Source organism: Dendrobates tinctorius, unplaced genomic scaffold (genome assembly GCF_039654945.1).
Source record: "Dendrobates tinctorius isolate UK_male_01 unplaced genomic scaffold, ASM3965494v1 ptg000019l, whole genome shotgun sequence".
NCBI lineage: Eukaryota > Metazoa > Chordata > Amphibia > Anura > Dendrobatidae > Dendrobates > Dendrobates tinctorius.
The window spans coordinates 49,382,979-49,404,243 of NW_027361687.1; positions in this window are offsets into that span (position 1 = coordinate 49,382,979).

Genomic DNA, 21,265 nt, shown 5'->3' on the forward strand with positions numbered 1-21,265 from the left:
GCAGTAAGGGAATTATCAATGCTGTGGCTGAAGCCCCTTACTCAGCAATATAAGACCCTTCTAGACTGCCAGCAAGCCGTAATAGCCGTACACAACGCGCTGCCACCAGTCACGGTTACTTAATTCACAGTGTTAAATTAAGAGGGTCCGTGGCAAACCCCTTGAATTAGTAGCGATTATCTATCAAAGGCGTATAGTTCGATTCTTAGAGCATGGAGACAGATCTAAATAATTTCATTTATTTTCCGAAAGAGGACAGTGATTACAGATAAAAGTTGCTATAAAATTGAGACATAAAATATGTACAGTACAGGTATAAAATAAAAGTGGAGAAAACAAAGAGATTACACTCACAGTTCCATATTGTTCCTTAGGCAGACCATGCGGCTATGGTGGGTGGAGGCGGAGCTGCACTTCTCCGCTCATCTGGATCTTTCTAGCACGACGACTTGAGCTGTTCTGAGCTGGTTTGCCCAGGAAATGCCTTATAGACTTTCCTATGTGACATCACAGAGAGGTGCATTCTGGGTTGATCCCACCTCTCTTATCCAAGTTATGTTTTGGCTACAAAACTTAGATTAGCTATAACTTTATGGGAGAAGCTGGTATGGACTCATCAGTGGTATCATGTTTCCCAGCGTAATGAGCCCATCAAGAAAACATCAAACATCTATGCGATATGACCGTCCATTTGGGCGCAAATCCTATCTCATGTTCTGGACAGGGTAGAACTTCGAAACATACGCGGTCTCGAAGCTGGGACCGCTCAGGTTACAAAAATATGATTTTCATATCTCTAGGGTATTTGGTTCTTATGGTATAGTCTCTCATAGTTTTATTCGTTTCAAACAAAGAAGTTTTTCCTGCTCTGAAGAGGAGAGAAGGCAAATGGTGTGAGGAAGATGGTCTAGCTAATTAACATTCCTGCTCTTCCAGAGGAAGTGGCAGGGTTGATAAAACCTGGGGGGAAGGAATTCCTACTACTGAGAGTTTACAATGTCCTAGGATGGAGGATTTGTTAGCACATTGCAACAGAAAACATATCTTGCAGACATGGTACATCACAAGTACCACTTCTCCTGTCCTGTATACTGGGTGCAATTCTCTGTATCTGTATTATTCTGTATATATACACTGCACAGTACCACTTCTCCTGTCCTGTATACTGGGTGTAACTCTCAGTACCTGTATTATTCTGTATATATACACTGCACAGTACCACTTCTCCTGTCCTGTATACTGGGTGTAATTCTCAGTATTTGTATTATTCTGTATATATACACTACACAGTACCACTTCTCCTGTCCTGTATACTGGGTGTAATTCTCAGTATCTGTATTATGCTGTATATACACTGCACAGTACCACTTTTCCTGCCCTGTATACTGGGTGTAATTCTCAGTATCTGTATTATTCTGTATATATACACTGCACAGTACCATTTCTCCTGTCCTGTGTACTGGGTGTAATTCTCAGCATCTGCATTATTCTGTATATCTACACTGCACAGTACCACTTCTCCTATCCTGTATACTGGGTGTATTTCTCAGTATCTGTACTATTCTGTATATATACACTGCACAGTACCACTTCTCCTGTCCTGTATACTGGGTGTAATTCTCAGTATCTGTATTATTCTGTATATATACACTGCACAGTACCACTTCTCCTGTCCTGTATACTGGGTGTAATTCTCAGTATCTGTATTATTCTGTATATATACACTGCACAGTACCACTTCTCCTGTCCTGTATACTGGGTGTAATTCTCACTATCTGTATTATTCTGTATATATACACTGCACAGTACCACTGCTCCTGTCCTGTATACTGGGTGCAATTCTCTGTATCTGTATTATTCTGTATATATACACTGCACAGTACCACTTCTCCTGTCCTGTATACTGGGTGTAACTCTCAGTATCTGTATTATTCTGTATATATACACTGCACAGTACCACTTCTCCTGTCCTGTATACTGGGTGTAATTCTCAGTATTTGTATTATTCTGTATATATACACTACACAGTACCACTTCTCCTGTCCTGTATACTGGGTGTAATTCTCAGTATCTGTATTATTCTGTATATACACTGCACAGTACCACTTCTCCTGTCCTGTATACTGGTTGCAATTCTCTGTATCTGTATTATTCTGTATATACACTGCACAGTACCACTTTTCCTGCCCTGTATACTGGGTGTAATTCTCAGTATCTGTATTATTCTGTATATATACACTGCACAGTACCATTTCTCCTGTCCTGTGTACTGGGTGTAATTCTCAGCATCTATATTATTCTGTATATATACACTGCACAGTACCACTTCTCCTATCCTGTATACTGGGTGTAATTCTCAGTATCTGTACTATTCTGTATATATACACTGCACAGTACCACTTCTCCTGTCCTGTAGACTGGGTGTAATTCTCAGTATCTGTATTATTCTGTATATATACACTGCACAGTACCACTTCTCCTGTCCTGTATACTGGGTGTAATTCTCAGTATCTGTATTATTCTGTATATATACACTGCACAGTACCACTTCTCCTGTCCTGTATACTGGGTGTAATTCTCAGTATCTGTATTATTCTGTATATATACACTGCACAGTACCACTTCTCCTGTCCTGTATACTGGGTGTAATTCTCAGTATCTGTATTATTCTGTATATATACACTGCACAGTACCACTTCTCCTGTCCTGTATACTGGGTGTAATTATCAGTATCTGTATTATTCTGTATATATACACTGCAGAGTACCACTGCTCCTGTCCTGTATACTGGGTGTAATTATCAGTATCTGTATTATTCTGTATATATACACTGCACAGTACCACTTCTCCTGTCCTGTATACTGGGTGTAATTCTCAGTATCTGTATTATTCTGTGTATATACACTGCACAGTACCACTTCTCCTGTCCTGTATACTGGGTGTAATTCCCAGTATCTGTATTATTCTGTGTATATACACTGCACAGTACCACTTCTCCTGTCCTGTATACTGGGTGTAATTCTCAGTATCTGTATTATCCTGTATATATACACTGCACAGAACCACTTCTCCTGTCCTGTATACTGGGTGTAATTATCAGTATCTGTATTATTCTGTATATATACACTGCACAGTACCACTTCTCCTGTCCTGTATACTGGGTGTAATCCTCAGTATCTGTGTTATTCTGTATATATACACTGCACAGTACCACTTCTCCTGTCCTGTATACTGGGTGTAATTATCAGTATCTGTATTTTTCTGTATATCTACACTGCACAGTACCACTTCTCCTGTCCTGTATACTGGGTTTAATTCTCAGTATCTCTATTATTCTGTATATACACTGCACAGTACCACTTCTCCTGTCCTGTATACTGGGTGTAATTCTCAGTATCTGTATTAGGCTAGTTTCACATTAGCGTTTTTTTGCGCAGCGCATCGTGCGCACAAAAAACGCAAAGAAAAACGCAAAACAAACGCGCGTTTTTTAACTTCATGCGCACGCTGATGCGTCAAAAAAACGCAGCGTTGCTTGCGTTTTACATGCGTTTTTGCATGCGTTTGCGTTTTTTTATGCACATGCGTTTTTAGGTGTGACATTTTTTCCATTGTCTAGAGAACATTCTAGACTTGTTTCACTCAAAAACGCATGCGCAAAAAAACGCAACCGTGCGCAAGACCATGCGCACGCATGCGTTCCCATAGACTTCAATGTGTTGTTTTTGCGCATTCCGTGCGCAAGCGTGCGCATGCGTTTTTTTGCCGAGACAGGGCGCACCAAAAAATGCAACATGTTGCGTCTGGCGCGCCTGGCGCAAAAGACAAAAAAACGCATGCGCACGAAAACGCAAGTGTGCGCAAGACCATGCGCACGTCATGTTAAACATAGGTGCGCAGTGCGCATGCGCACGTGTGCGCACGATGCGCTGCGCACAAAAGCGCAAATGTGAAACCAGCCTTATTCTGTATATACACTGCACAGTACCACTTTTCCTGTCCTGTATACTGGGTGTAATTCTCAGTATCTGTATTATTCTGTATATACACTGCACAGTACCACTTCTTCTGTCCTGTATACTTGGTGTAATTCTCAGTATTTGTATTATTCTGTATATATACTGCACAGTACCACTTCTCCTGTCCTGTATACTGGGTGTAATTCTCAGTATCTGTATTATTCTGTATATATACACTGCACAGTACCACTTCTCCTGTCCTGTATACTGAGTGTATTTCTCAGTATCTGCATTATTCTGTATATACACACTGCACAGTACCACTTCTCCTGTCCTGTATACTGGGTGTAATTCTCAGTATCTGTATTATTCTGTATATACACTGCACAGTATCACTACTCCTGTCCTGTATACTGGGTGTAATTCTCAGTATCTGCATTTTTCTGTATATATGCACTGCACAGTACCACTTCTCCTGTCCTGTATACTGGGTGTAATTCTCAGTATCTGTATTATTCTGTATATACACTGCACAGTACCATTTCTCCTGTCCTGTATACTGGGTGTAACTCTCAGTATCTGTATTATTCTGTATATATACACTGCACAGTACCACTTCTCCTGTCCTGCATACTGGGTGTAATTCTCAGTATTTGTATTATTCTGTATATATACACTACACAGTACCACTTCTCCTGTCCTGTATACTGGGTGTAATTCTCAGTATCTGTATTATTCTGTATATACACTGCACAGTACCACTTCTCCTGTCCTGTATACTGGTTGCAATTCTCTGTATCTGTATTATTCTGTATATACACTGCACAGTACCACTTTTCCTGCCCTGTATACTGGGTGTAATTCTCAGTATCTGTATTATTCTGTATATATACACTGCACAGTACCATTTCTCCTGTCCTGTGTACTGGGTGTAATTCTCAGCATCTGTATTATTCTGTATATATACACTGCACAGTACCACTTCTCCTATCCTGTATACTGGGTGTAATTCTCAGTATCTGTACTATTCTGTATATATACACTGCACAGTACCACTTCTCCTGTCCTGTATACTGGGTGTAATTCTCAGTATCTGTATTATTCTGTATATATACACTGCACAGTACCACTTCTCCTGTCCTGTATACTGGGTGTAATTCTCAGTATCTGTATTATTCTGTATATATACACTGCACAGTACCACTTCTCCTGTCCTGTATACTGGGTGTAATTCTCAGTATCTGTATTATTCTGTATATATACACTGCACAGTACCACTTCTCCTGTCCTGTATACTGGGTGTAATTCTCAGTATCTGTATTATTCTGTATATATACACTGCACAGTACCACTTCTCCTGTCCTGTATACTGGGTGTAATTATCAGTATCTGTATTATTCTGTATATATACACTGCAGAGTACCACTGCTCCTGTCATGTATACTGGGTGTAATTCTCAGTATCTGTATTATTCTGTATATATACACTGCACAGTACCACTTCTCCTGTCCTGTATACTGGGTGTAATTCTCAGTATCTGTATTATTCTGTGTATATACACTGCACAGTACCACTTCTCCTGTCCTGTATACTGGGTGTAATTCCCAGTATCTGTATTATTCTGTGTATATACACTGCACAGTACCACTTCTCCTGTCCTGTATACTGGGTGTAATTCTCAGTATCTGTATTATCCTGTATATATACACTGCACAGAACCACTTCTCCTGTCCTGTATACTGGGTGTAATTATCAGTATCTGTATTATTCTGTATATATACACTGCACAGTACCACTTCTCCTGTCCTGTATACTGGGTGTAATCCTCAGTATCTGTGTTATTCTGTATATATACACTGCACAGTACCACTTCTCCTGTCCTGTATACTGGGTGTAATTATCAGTATCTGTATTTTTCTGTATATCTACACTGCACAGTACCACTTCTCCTGTCCTGTATACTGGGTTTAATTCTCAGTATCTCTATTATTCTGTATATACACTGCACAGTACCACTTCTCCTGTCCTGTATACTGGGTGTAATTCTCAGTATCTGTATTAGGCTAGTTTCACATTAGCGTTTTTTTGCACAGCGCATCGTGCGCACAAAAAACGCAAAGAAAAACGCAAAACAAACGCGCGTTTTTTAACTTCATGCGCACGCTGATGCGTCAAAAAAACGCAGCGTTGCTTGCGTTTTACATGCGTTTTTGCATGCGTTTGCGTTTTTTTATGCACATGCGTTTTTAGGTGTGACATTTTTTCCATTGTCTAGAGAACATTCTAGACTTGTTTCACTCAAAAACGCATGCGCAAAAAAACGCAACCGTGCGCAAGACCATGCGCACGCATGCGTTCCCATAGACTTCAATGTGTTGTTTTTGCGCATTCCGTGCGCAAGCGTGCGCATGCGTTTTTTTGCCGAGACAGGGCGCACCAAAAAATGCAACATGTTGCGTCTGGCGCGCCTGGCGCAAAAGACAAAAAAACGCATGCGCACGAAAACGCAAGTGTGCGCAAGACCATGCGCACGTCATGTTAAACATAGGTGCGCAGTGCGCATGCGCACGTGTGCGCACGATGCGCTGCGCACAAAAGCGCAAATGTGAAACCAGCCTTATTCTGTATATACACTGCACAGTACCACTTTTCCTGTCCTGTATACTGGGTGTAATTCTCAGTATCTGTATTATTCTGTATATACACTGCACAGTACCACTTCTTCTGTCCTGTATACTTGGTGTAATTCTCAGTATTTGTATTATTCTGTATATATACTGCACAGTACCACTTCTCCTGTCCTGTATACTGGGTGTAATTCTCAGTATCTGTATTATTCTGTATATATACACTGCACAGTACCACTTCTCCTGTCCTGTATACTGAGTGTAATTCTCAGTATCTGCATTATTCTGTATATACACACTGCACAGTACCACTTCTCCTGTCCTGTATACTGGGTGTAATTCTCAGTATCTGTATTATTCTGTATATACACTGCACAGTATCACTACTCCTGTCCTGTATACTGGGTGTAATTCTCAGTATCTGCATTTTTCTGTATATATGCACTGCACAGTACCACTTCTCCTGTCCTGTATACTGGGTGTAATTCTCAGTATCTGTATTATTCTGTATATACACTGCACAGTACTGTGATGTACAATGTCTGCAAGATATGTTTTCTGTTGCAATGTGCTAACAAATCCTCCATTTTCTTTGAGAAGCTGCCTGCCAGTGTCTCAGTTACATTGCACACTGCAGCAGCTTCCCTTCCCCCGAGTGCCATAAACCAATTTCCTGGTTTAAAGGTTAGAAGTAACCCTTTAAGAGCCTGCCCTGCGAACACCGTACCAAGTAGAGATATGGAAATCATATTTTTGTAACCTGAGCGGTCCCAGCTTCGATACCGCATATCTTTCGAAGTTCTACCCTGTCCAGAACATGAGATAGGATTTCCGCCCAAATGGACGGTCATATCGCATAGATGTTTGATGTTTTCTTGATAGGCTCATTACGCTGGGAAACATGATACCACTGATGAGTCCATACCAGCTTCTCCCATAAAGTTATAGCTAATCTAAATTTTGTAGCCAAAACATAACTTGGATAAGAGAGGTGGGATCAACCCAGAATGCACCTCTCTGTGATGTCACATAGGAAAGTCTATAAGGCATTCCCTGGCAGAACCAGCTCAGAACAGCTCAAGTCGTCGTGCTAGAAAGATCCAGATGAGCGGAGAAGTGCAGCTCCGCCTCCACCCACCTTAGCTGCATGGTCTGCCTAAGGAACAATATGGAACTGTGAGTGTAATCTCTTTGTTTTCTCCACTTTTATTTTATACCTGTACTGTACATATTTTATGTCTCAATTTTATAGCAACTTTTATCTGTAATCACTGTCCTCTTTCGGAAAATAAATGAAATTATTTAGATCTGTCTCCATGCTCTAAGAATCGAACTATACGCCTTTGATAGATAATCGCTACTAATTCAAGGGGTTTGCCACGGACCCTCTTAATTTAACACTGTGAATTAAGTAACCGTGACTGGTGGCAGCGCGTTGTGTACGGCTATTACGGCTTGCTGGCAGTCTAGAAGGGTCTTATATTGCTGAGTAAGGGGCTTCAGCCACAGCATTGATAATTCCCTTACTGCAGAAGCCTAATTGCCGGTTCACAACAGGCAGCCCGTCCGGCGACTAATTATCCTAGGTGCAGTTCCCTGACTGACCTGAGGGTAAGGGGGGCGCCGGAGAGCTGCGAGTTCCAAAGTGGAACTGAGAAAGTGGGATATACATAAATCCCCGCAGTACTTGGAAGATTGATAGCAGTGGTGGGGCATCCAAATTAAACTCCCCCTGCGGCAAATTGTAGAGCGAGATTAGCTTGCTGGATATTTTTGGTCACATGGTGCCAGTGTTGGGATAACTAAGATAAGCCCCACTGCGCCTGTGATAGCCGTGTGCCGGCATTGTGTCACGCCCCTCCGTCCGCTGATACACCCGTGTCAGTGGTGGGACTGTGACATAGTGGTGACACAGGGTCCGCTGTCCGTCGCGTTTTGGTGGCAGCGGGACTCCCGTTAGTGTCGCCCGTAAGTGGACGAACGGCGGTGGGCTGTTCGTCACATATTGGTGGCAGCGCGGTGGGATAATCCTAGAGCATTAGTGATTTGGTTTGAGCAATCATTCCTCTCACTAAAAACCTGCACGGTTCCTGCGGGAATCCTGCATCATAGGTTTTGGAGAACAGACTCAGTGGTTACTAGTCCTGAGACATTAGTGTGTACTTGCAAGTATCCCCCTCCCGTTTCTTCGTTTTTCTTTTTCTATCTTTTATTTGGCAACCATGGCGGCAAAAGGAGAACCTTGGTACACCCGGCAGACAAAGGAAGTTCTTGCTGCGTTATGCACGTACCAAGGCCTTGACGCCACGAACAAAAACAGAGCTCAAATGATCGCGGCTCTAGTGCAGCTGGACAACGACCAGAATCCAGCGAGCGCAGAAGTTGGCCCAAGTTGCAATGGGGCTGCAGCAGAGGCTCCACTCCTGAGCGCTGGCCCCACATTCAACCAGAACGGGGTGGACCCCTATCTGCAAATGGCCTTGGACGAACTCCCCGCCGAAGACAGTGATGGGCGGGTGAGGCTGATCCAGCAAGCTCGAGAGAGAGCAGAGCAGCGAGCCGAGCGCCAGGCAGAGAGAGCTGAGCGCCAAGCTGAGGCTGAGAGAGCCGAGCGCCAGGCGCAGAGGGCCCATGAACTGGAGGTACTCCAGCGGGGTGGGAATGCCCTCACAGCCCGAAGCCGTGAGCCCAGCAGCGTCCAGACTCCTAAACCCCGGCCAGAGCATTTTCCCGTGATGGAAAAGGACGGGGACTTGGACACATTTCTGCGAGCCTTTGAGAAAGCCTGCAGACAGTACCAGCTGCCTAGAGACCAATGGGCAAGGTACTTGACCCCAGGGCTAAAAGGCAAAGCCCTGGAGGCATTTGCTTCTCTTCCGCCAGAAGCCGATGATGACTATGACGCCATAAAGCAGGCGCTGATCGCCAAATACCGGCTGACACCTGAGGTATACCGAAAGAAGTTCCGACACCTCCAACGTGGCCCACACGATAGCTACAGTGATGTGGTGCAAGGACTCAGGACCCACTTTGACCAGTGGATCCATGGACTGTCCGTTGAAACCTTTGAGCAGCTACGGGACCTGATGATCAAAGACCAGTTCCTGCATCTCTGCCCAGCTGAGGTCCGACAGTTCATCCTGGACCGCGAACCAACGAACGCGGACAAAGCGGCGCAGATCGCCGACAACCACGAGGCCAACCGGAAGCCCGAGACGCGGAGGCCAGTCGCCACCAGCTGGAAAGGGGGTAAGCCAGCAACCAACCCCAATGCCCCAGCTAGCCGTCCCTCCGGAGGCCCAGTCCCTGTTGCCAACAGCAGGCCGGCTACTGACAGTCGCCTGTGTCACCACTGCCAGCGGCCTGGTCACTTCTTTTACACCTGTCCGAATAGGCCGAAGAACCCCCCAGCCAAGGCCCCCGGGCCCAACGCCTCTGTTCTTTTGGTGGGAGGTGTGGTTGGGAGGGCTGACGACAACGTTCAACCTGTTCAGGTGGGGGCCCGTCTTGCTACAGGCCTCAAGGACACCGGGGCTGAACGAACCCTCATCCGTCCTGGACTGGCGGCCCCTGAAGAGTTTGTTGAGGGGAAAACCCTGACTGTCACCGGGATTGGAGGAACCCGTTGTCCCTTGCCAGTGGCACGAGTTTTTCTTGATTGGGGTGCCGGGAGCGGGTTGAGGGAGGTGGGAGTGTCTGAAAATTTGCCCACTGATGTTTTATTGGGGACTGACTTGGGGAGGATGGTTGCATACTATGTCCCTGACACCCTTCCCCAAACTGATAATAAGGGTAACGTTAACCCTGATGATGTTGATGATGGGAAACTGAATGTGTTACCTGCTAATGCCTTGATGAGTAATGATGCAACTAACAACCATTCTTTCCCCAGGTACGATGCTGATGCTGATGTGAATGTACCAAAGCAAACTGATAACCATTCTTCTCCTAGGAAGGATGATGATGATGTTGATGTATCTGTGCCGACTGAACCCGTTAACCCTTTCTTTGAAGCGGTAGATGTGTCCACAGGTACCGAAGTGCTCAGCCCCGTCACTCTGCGGAGTGAGACGGCTGAGGAACCCCTGGCAGGAGTAAGCAACGGTGCTCAAGGAAATGGGGAGGTGCATGGGGACCATGAGGAAGGTAATGCCATGCAGCTGACCAGTGCCACCGAGGAAGGTAACTGGCCCATAAGTAGCACTGCTCCTGAAGTGTTGGGGGTGGATGGGGAGGTAGAGCCCAGGGCAGCACCAGCTGGTGGGTCTGCAGAAATCCCCAGGGAGACAGCATACATAGCAGCTGTCACACGCAGTCAGAGTGCCCAGATCGCAGGTAACGCACTGTCTTCTGGACCCTCTGCTGCTACAGGAGAGACTGAACCAGAGGTGAACCCAGAGCCGGTTCCAGAGGGTCCCAGTAAAGAGGGGACCCTGACGTCACTTCTGGCAGCCTCCAGCATGGAGTTCCAGGCTGCTCTGCACTCAGATGCCAGCCTGGAGAAATTGAGAGGTCTCGCCGAGACGCCCACCTCCAAGTCTGATAAGGAGAGGGTGTTCTGGGAACGAGGAAGGTTGTACCGGGAGACAGTACCCGGAGATCCTAAAAAGGAGTGGATGAGGGAAAGACAGCTGGTCGTCCCCTATCAGTTCAGAACTGAGTTGTTGCGGATTGCCCATGAGATTCCACTCGCTGGACACTTGGGGATCAGCAAAACAAAGGCACGGCTGTCTCAACACTTCTATTGGCCCAAGATGGGGACAGATGTAACACACTTCTGCCGCTCCTGCATCACCTGTCAAAAAGTGGGTAAGGCGGGACCTGCTCTTAAGGCTCCCCTTATTCCTTTGCCGGTGATAGAGGAGCCTTTCCAGAGAATCGCGGTGGACATTGTAGGACCGCTGTCCGTCCCCAGCAGCTCCGGAAAGCGCTACATTCTCACCGTGGTAGACTACGCTACCCGGTACCCAGAGGCAGTAGCTCTGTCTTCAACCAGGGCAGATAAGGTGGCTGACGCACTGGTGACCATCTTTTCAAGAGTAGGATTTCCCAGGGAGATGCTTACCGATCAAGGGCCCCAATTCATGTCTCGCCTAATGGAGGCTCTCTGTGAGAAAATGCAGGTGACGCAGCTGGTATCGAGTCCGTATCACCCACAGACTAATGGTTTGTGTGAACGTTTCAACGGTACCCTCAAACAGATGCTCCGCATACTGGTTGAGACCCAAGGGCGCGACTGGGAGCGGTACCTCCCACACCTGCTGTTCGCTTACAGAGAAGTTCCGCAGGCCTCGACCGGGTTGTCCCCCTTCGAGCTCCTGTATGGCAGGTGAGTCCGGGGACCCCTTGGGTTGATAAGAAAATCCTGGGAAGATGAGCCAAACCCCACAGAAGTGTCCATCGTGGATTATGTCATGTGCTTCCGTGACAAGATGCAGACCTTGACGCAGTTGGTGCATGACAACATGACGCAGGCTCAGGCTGACCAGAAGCGCTGGTACGACCAGAACGCCCGGGAGCGGACCTACCAGGTGGGTCAAAAGGTGTGGGTGCTGGTCCCTGTACCAATGGATAAGCTTCAGGCAGCCTGGGAAGGCCCGTACGTCGTCCACCAACAGCTCAACCCGGTCACCTACGTGGTCACGCTTGACCATGCTCGGGGTAGGCGCAAGGCCTTTCACGTCAACATGCTGAAGGCGCACTACGAACGTGAAGCTTGCGTCCTACCGGTCTGCAATCTGCCAGAGGATATTGAGGAAGATCCCCTCCTGGACATGCTGGCCCAGGCCAAGGCCGATGGGTCCATTGAGGACATGGAGATAAGTGGTTCGCTAACCGTATCCTAGCGGTTGCAGTTGATGGCCACCCTGGAACCCTTCCGGGTCGTGTTCACCAACCAACCGGGGAGGACGGAGTTAGCGGTTCATGAGGTGGACACCGGGAATCACGCCCCATTACGGCGAACACCTTATCGGATCTCTGAAGCGGTGCAACAAGTCATGCGCCAAGAGATCGATGAGATGTTAAGGCTGGGGGTGATTCGACGGTCAAAAAGCGCGTGGGATTCACCTGTAGTCCTCGTGCCTAAAAAGGATCGAACCACGCGGTTCTGTGTGGACTACAGGGGGCTCAACGCCATCACAACATCTGATGCCCACCCAATGCCGCGCATCGAGGATTTGCTTGAGCGGTTGTCGAAAGCCAAGTACATATCCATCATGGATTTGAGTCGGGGATACTGGCAGATTCCCCTGAGGCGCAGGAGAAATCCGCCTTTATCACCCCCTTTGGACTGTACGAGTCCACGGTCATGCCTTTCGGCATGAATAATGCCCCTGCCACTTTCCAGCGGATGGTCAACCACCTGCTTCGGGGACTGGAGGAGTACGCGGTGGCGTACTTAGACGATATTGCCGTCTTCAGTTCCACCTGGGAGGAACACCTTCAGCACCTCCAGGAGGTGCTCAAGCGTCTTCACCAGGCAGGCCTGACCATCAAGCCGGGGAAGTGCCAGATAGGCATGCGCAAGGTCCACTACCTGGGGCACCGGGTAGGCGAGGGTTCCATGAGTCCGGAGCCAGGAAAAGTGGACGCAATCGTGTCCTGGCCCACCCCCAGGACCAAGAAGCAGGTGAAGTCCTTCTTGGGCACTGCAGGGTACTATAGGCGGTTCGTGCAGGACTATAGCGCCGTTGCCAAACCCTTGACTGACCTCACCAAGCAGAGGCTACCCAAAACAGTCAACTGGACAGATGACTGTGAGGCGGCTTTCCAAGCTTTGAAAGCAGCCCTGTGCAACTCTCCAGTGCTGAGAGCAGTCGACAGCAGTCGCCCGTTTCTGGTACAGACCGACGCCAGCGAGTTTGGCCTCGGTGCTGTGCTTAGCCAGGTCGACTCGGGGGACCAAGAGCACCCCGTGTTGTACCTGAGCAGGAAACTTTTGCCAAGGGAAGTGGCATACTCGACCATCGAGAAGGAGTGTCTGGCCATGGTGTGGGCACTGCAGCGTTTGCAGCCCTACCTGTACGGGCGTGCCTTCACGGTGGTAACTGACCACAACCCTCTGAGCTGGTTGCACACAGTGTCCGTAACCAATGGAAGATTGCTCCGCTGGAGCCTTGCCCTTCAACAGTACGATTTTACTGTAAAACACAGGAAGGGCAGTGAAAACGGCAATGCCGATGGGTTGTCCCGCCGGGGCGAACCCGCTGAGGTGCGCATGGCCGATTACCGAGAGGTAATGCCTCCTTAGCGCCCTCTTAAGGGGGGAGGTGTGATGTACAATGTCTGCAAGATATGTTTTCTGTTGCAATGTGCTAACAAATCCTCCATTTTCTTTGAGAAGCTGCCTGCCAGTGTCTCAGTTACATTGCACACTGCAGCAGCTTCCCTTCCCCCGAGTGCCATAAACCAATTTCCTGGTTTAAAGGTTAGAAGTAACCCTTTAAGAGCCTGCCCTGCGAACACCGTACCAAGTAGAGATATGGAAATCATATTTTTGTAACCTGAGCGGTCCCAGCTTCGATACCGCATATCTTTCGAAGTTCTACCCTGTCCAGAACATGAGATAGGATTTCCGCCCAAATGGACGGTCATATCGCATAGATGTTTGATGTTTTCTTGATAGGCTCATTACGCTGGGAAACATGATACCACTGATGAGTCCATACCAGCTTCTCCCATAAAGTTATAGCTAATCTAAATTTTGTAGCCAAAACATAACTTGGATAAGAGAGGTGGGATCAACCCAGAATGCACCTCTCTGTGATGTCACATAGGAAAGTCTATAAGGCATTCCCTGGCAGAACCAGCTCAGAACAGCTCAAGTCGTCGTGCTAGAAAGATCCAGATGAGCGGAGAAGTGCAGCTCCGCCTCCACCCACCTTAGCTGCATGGTCTGCCTAAGGAACAATATGGAACTGTGAGTGTAATCTCTTTGTTTTCTCCACTTTTATTTTATACCTGTACTGTACATATTTTATGTCTCAATTTTATAGCAACTTTTATCTGTAATCACTGTCCTCTTTCGGAAAATAAATGAAATTATTTAGATCTGTCTCCATGCTCTAAGAATCGAACTATACGCCTTTGATAGATAATCGCTACTAATTCAAGGGGTTTGCCACGGACCCTCTTAATTTAACACTGTGAATTAAGTAACCGTGACTGGTGGCAGCGCGTTGTGTACGGCTATTACGGCTTGCTGGCAGTCTAGAAGGGTCTTATATTGCTGAGTAAGGGGCTTCAGCCACAGCATTGATAATTCCCTTACTGCAGAAGCCTAATTGCCGGTTCACAACAGGCAGCCCGTCCGGCGACTAATTATCCTAGGTGCAGTTCCCTGACTGACCTGAGGGTAAGGGGGGCGCCGGAGAGCTGCGAGTTCCAAAGTGGAACTGAGAAAGTGGGATATACATAAATCCCCGCAGTACTTGGAAGATTGATAGCAGTGGTGGGGCATCCAAATTAAACTCCCCCTGCGGCAAATTGTAGAGCGAGATTAGCTTGCTGGATATTTTTGGTCACATGGTGCCAGTGTTGGGATAACTAAGATAAGCCCCACTGCGCCTGTGATAGCCGTGTGCCGGCATTGTGTCACGCCCCTCCGTCCGCTGATACACCCGTGTCAGTGGTGGGACTGTGACATAGTGGTGACACAGGGTCCGCTGTCCGTCGCGTTTTGGTGGCAGCGGGACTCCCGTTAGTGTCGCCCGTAAGTGGACGAACGGCGGTGGGCTGTTCGTCACATATTGGTGGCAGCGCGGTGGGATAATCCTAGAGCATTAGTGATTTGGTTTGAGCAATCATTCCTCTCACTAAAAACCTGCACGGTTCCTGCGGGAATCCTGCATCATAGGTTTTGGAGAACAGACTCAGTGGTTACTAGTCCTGAGACATTAGTGTGTACTTGCAAGTATCCCCCTCCCGTTTCTTCGTTTTTCTTTTTCTATCTTTTATTTGGCAACCATGGCGGCAAAAGGAGAACCTTGGTACACCCGGCAGACAAAGGAAGTTCTTGCTGCGTTATGCACGTACCAAGGCCTTGACGCCACGAACAAAAACAGAGCTCAAATGATCGCGGCTCTAGTGCAGCTGGACAACGACCAGAATCCAGCGAGCGCAGAAGTTGGCCCAAGTTGCAATGGGGCTGCAGCAGAGGCTCCACTCCTGAGCGCTGGCCCCACATTCAACCAGAACGGGGTGGACCCCTATCTGCAAATGGCCTTGGACGAACTCCCCGCCGAAGACAGTGATGGGCGGGTGAGGCTGATCCAGCAAGCTCGAGAGAGAGCAGAGCAGCGAGCCGAGCGCCAGGCAGAGAGAGCTGAGCGCCAAGCTGAGGCTGAGAGAGCCGAGCGCCAGGCGCAGAGGGCCCATGAACTGGAGGTACTCCAGCGGGGTGGGAATGCCCTCACAGCCCGAAGCCGTGAGCCCAGCAGCGTCCAGACTCCTAAACCCCGGCCAGAGCATTTTCCCGTGATGGAAAAGGACGGGGACTTGGACACATTTCTGCGAGCCTTTGAGAAAGCCTGCAGACAGTACCAGCTGCCTAGAGACCAATGGGCAAGGTACTTGACCCCAGGGCTAAAAGGCAAAGCCCTGGAGGCATTTGCTTCTCTTCCGCCAGAAGCCGATGATGACTATGACGCCATAAAGCAGGCGCTGATCGCCAAATACCGGCTGACACCTGAGGTATACCGAAAGAAGTTCCGACACCTCCAACGTGGCCCACACGATAGCTACAGTGATGTGGTGCAAGGACTCAGGACCCACTTTGACCAGTGGATCCATGGACTGTCCGTTGAAACCTTTGAGCAGCTACGGGACCTGATGATCAAAGACCAGTTCCTGCATCTCTGCCCAGCTGAGGTCTGACAGTTCATCCTGGACCGCGAACCAACGAACGCGGACAAAGCGGCGCAGATCGCCGACAACCACGAGGCCAACCGGAAGCCCGAGACGCGGAGGCCAGTCGCCACCAGCTGGAAAGGGGGTAAGCCAGCAACCAACCCCAATGCCCCAGCTAGCCGTCCCTCCGGAGGCCCAGTCCCTGTTGCCAACAGCAGGCCGGCTACTGACAGTCGCCTGTGTCACCACTGCCAGCGGCCTGGTCACTTCTTTTACACCTGTCCGAATAGGCCGAAGAACCCCCCAGCCAAGGCCCCCGGGCCCAACGCCTCTGTTCTTTTGGTGGGAGGTGTGGTTGGGAGGGCTGACGACAACGTTCAACCTGTTCAGGTGGGGGCCCGTCTTGCTACAGGCCTCAAGGACACCGGGGCTGAACGAACCCTCATCCGTCCTGGACTGGCGGCCCCTGAAGAGTTTGTTGAGGGGAAAACCCTGACTGTCACCGGGATTGGAGGAACCCGTTGTCCCTTGCCAGTGGCACGAGTTTTTCTTGATTGGGGTGCCGGGAGCGGGTTGAGGGAGGTGGGAGTGTCTGAAAATTTGCCCACTGATGTTTTATTGGGGACTGACTTGGGGAGGATGGTTGCATACTATGTCCCTGACACCCTTCCCCAAACTGATAATAAGGGTAACGTTAACCCTGATGATGTTGATGATGGGAAACTGAATGTGTTACCTGCTAATGCCTTGATGAGTAATGATGCAACTAACAACCATTCTTTCCCCAGGTACGATGCTGATGCTGATGTGAATGTACCAAAGCAAACTGATAACCATTCTTCTCCTAGGAAGGATGATGATGATGTTGATGTATCTGTGCCGACTGAACCCGTTAACCCTTTCTTTGAAGCGGTAGATGTGTCCACAGGTACCGAAGTGCTCAGCCCCGTCACTCTGCGGAGTGAGACGGCTGAGGAACCCCTGGCAGGAGTAAGCAACGGTGCTCAAGGAAATGGGGAGGTGCATGGGGACCATGAGGAAGGTAATGCCATGCAGCTGACCAGTGCCACCGAGGAAGGTAACTGGCCCATAAGTAGCACTGCTCCTGAAGTGTTGGGGGTGGATGGGGAGGTAGAGCCCAGGGCAGCACCAGCTGGTGGGTCTGCAGAAATCCCCAGGGAGACAGCATACATAGCAGCTGTCACACGCAGTCAGAGTGCCCAGATCGCAGGTAACGCACTGTCTTCTGGACCCTCTGCTGCTACAGGAGAGACTGAACCAGAGGTGAACCCAGAGCCGGTTCCAGAGGGTCCCAGTAAAGAGGGGACCCTGACGTCACTTCTGGCAGCCTCCAGCATGGAGTTCCAGGCTGCTCTGCACTCAGATGCCAGCCTGGAGAAATTGAGAGGTCTCGCCGAGACGTCCACCTCCAAGTCTGATAAGGAGAGGGTGTTCTGGGAACGAGGAAGGTTGTACCGGGAGACAGTACCCGGAGATCCTAAAAAGGAGTGGATGAGGGAAAGACAGCTGGTCGTCCCCTATCAGTTCAGAACTGAGTTGTTGCGGATTGCCCATGAGATTCCACTCGCTGGACACTTGGGGATCAGCAAAACAAAGGCACGGCTGTCTCAACACTTCTATTGGCCCAAGATGGGGACAGATGTAACACACTTCTGCCGCTCCTGCATCACCTGTCAAAAAGTGGGTAAGGCGGGACCTGCTCTTAAGGCTCCCCTTATTCCTTTGCCGGTGATAGAGGAGCCTTTCCAGAGAATCGCGGTGGACATTGTAGGACCGCTGTCCGTCCCCAGCAGCTCCGGAAAGCGCTACATTCTCACCGTGGTAGACTACGCTACCCGGTACCCAGAGGCAGTAGCTCTGTCTTCAACCAGGGCAGATAAGGTGGCTGACGCACTGGTGACCATCTTTTCAAGAGTAGGATTTCCCAGGGAGATGCTTACCGATCAAGGGCCCCAATTCATGTCTCGCCTAATGGAGGCTCTCTGTGAGAAAATGCAGGTGACGCAGCTGGTATCGAGTCCGTATCACCCACAGACTAATGGTTTGTGTGAACGTTTCAACGGTACCCTCAAACAGATGCTCCGCATACTGGTTGAGACCCAAGGGCGCGACTGGGAGCGGTACCTCCCACACCTGCTGTTCGCTTACAGAGAAGTTCCGCAGGCCTCGACCGGGTTGTCCCCCTTCGAGCTCCTGTATGGCAGGTGAGTCCGGGGACCCCTTGGGTTGATAAGAAAATCCTGGGAAGATGAGCCAAACCCCACAGAAGTGTCCATCGTGGATTATGTCATGTGCTTCCGTGACAAGATGCAGACCTTGACGCAGTTGGTGCATGACAACATGACGCAGGCTCAGGCTGACCAGAAGCGCTGGTACGACCAGAACGCCCGGGAGCGGACCTACCAGGTGGGTCAAAAGGTGTGGGTGCTGGTCCCTGTACCAATGGATAAGCTTCAGGCAGCCTGGGAAGGCCCGTACGTCGTCCACCAACAGCTCAACCCGGTCACCTACGTGGTCACGCTTGACCATGCTCGGGGTAGGCGCAAGGCCTTTCACGTCAACATGCTGAAGGCGCACTACGAACGTGAAGCTTGCGTCCTACCGGTCTGCAATCTGCCAGAGGATATTGAGGAAGATCCCCTCCTGGACATGCTGGCCCAGGCCAAGGCCGATGGGTCCATTGAGGACATGGAGATAAGTGGTTCGCTAACCGTATCCTAGCGGTTGCAGTTGATGGCCACCCTGGAACCCTTCCGGGTCGTGTTCACCAACCAACCGGGGAGGACGGAGTTAGCGGTTCATGAGGTGGACACCGGGAATCACGCCCCATTACGGCGAACACCTTATCGGATCTCTGAAGCGGTGCAACAAGTCATGCGCCAAGAGATCGATGAGATGTTAAGGCTGGGGGTGATTCGACGGTCAAAAAGCGCGTGGGATTCACCTGTAGTCCTCGTGCCTAAAAAGGATCGAACCACGCGGTTCTGTGTGGACTACAGGGGGCTCAACGCCATCACAACATCTGATGCCCACCCAATGCCGCGCATCGAGGATTTGCTTGAGCGGTTGTCGAAAGCCAAGTACATATCCATCATGGATTTGAGTCGGGGATACTGGCAGATTCCCCTGAGGCGCAGGAGAAATCCGCCTTTATCACCCCCTTTGGACTGTACGAGTCCACGGTCATGCCTTTCGGCATGAATAATGCCCCTGCCACTTTCCAGCGGATGGTCAACCACCTGCTTCGGGGACTGGAGGAGTACGCGGTGGCGTACTTAGACGATATTGCCGTCTTCAGTTCCACCTGGGAGGAACACCTTCAGCACCTCCAGGAGGTGCTCAAGCGTCTTCACCAGGCAGGCCTGACCATCAAGCCGGGGAAGTGCCAGATAGGCATGCGCAAGGTCCACTACCTGGGGCACCGGGTAGGCGAGGGTTCCATGAGTCCGGAGCCAGGAAAAGTGGACGCAATCGTGTCCTGGCCCACCCCCAGGACCAAGAAGCAGGTGAAGTCCTTCTTGGGCACTGCAGGGTACTATAGGCGGTTCGTGCAGGACTATAGCGCCGTTGCCAAACCCTTGACTGACCTCACCAAGCAGAGGCTACCCAAAACAGTCAACTGGACAGATGACTGTGAGGCGGCTTTCCAAGCTTTGAAAGCAGCCCTGTGCAACTCTCCAGTGCTGAGAGCAGTCGACAGCAGTCGCCCGTTTCTGGTACAGACCGACGCCAGCGAGTTTGGCCTCGGTGCTGTGCTTAGCCAGGTCGACTCGGGGGACCAAGAGCACCCCGTGTTGTACCTGAGCAGGAAACTTTTGCCAAGGGAAGTGGCATACTCGACCATCGAGAAGGAGTGTCTGGCCATGGTGTGGGCACTGCAGCGTTTGCAGCCCTACCTGTACGGGCGTGCCTTCACGGTGGTAACTGACCACAACCCTCTGAGCTGGTTGCACACAGTGTCCGTAACCAATGGAAGATTGCTCCGCTGGAGCCTTGCCCTTCAACAGTACGATTTTACTGTAAAACACAGGAAGGGCAGTGAAAACGGCAATGCCGATGGGTTGTCCCGCCGGGGCGAACCCGCTGAGGTGCGCATGGCCGATTACCGAGAGGTAATGCCTCCTTAGCGCCCTCTTAAGGGGGGAGGTGTGATGTACAATGTCTGCAAGATATGTTTTCTGTTGCAATGTGCTAACAAATCCTCCATTTTCTTTGAGAAGCTGCCTGCCAGTGTCTCAGTTACATTGCACACTGCAGCAGCTTCCCTTCCCCCGAGTGCCATAAACCAATTTCCTGGTTTAAAGGTTAGAAGTAACCCTTTAAGAGCCTGCCCTGCGAACACCGTACCAAGTAGAGATATGGAAATCATATTTTTGTAACCTGAGCGGTCCCAGCTTCGATACCGCATATCTTTCGAAGTTCTACCCTGTCCAGAACATGAGATAGGATTTCCGCCCAAATGGACGGTCATATCGCATAGATGTTTGATGTTTTCTTGATAGGCTCATTACGCTGGGAAACATGATACCACTGATGAGTCCATACCAGCTTCTCCCATAAAGTTATAGCTAATCTAAATTTTGTAGCCAAAACATAACTTGGATAAGAGAGGTGGGATCAACCCAGAATGCACCTCTCTGTGATGTCACATAGGAAAGTCTATAAGGCATTCCCTGGCAGAACCAGCTCAGAACAGCTCAAGTCGTCGTGCTAGAAAGATCCAGATGAGCGGAGAAGTGCAGCTCCGCCTCCACCCACCTTAGCTGCATGGTCTGCCTAAGGAACAATATGGAACTGTGAGTGTAATCT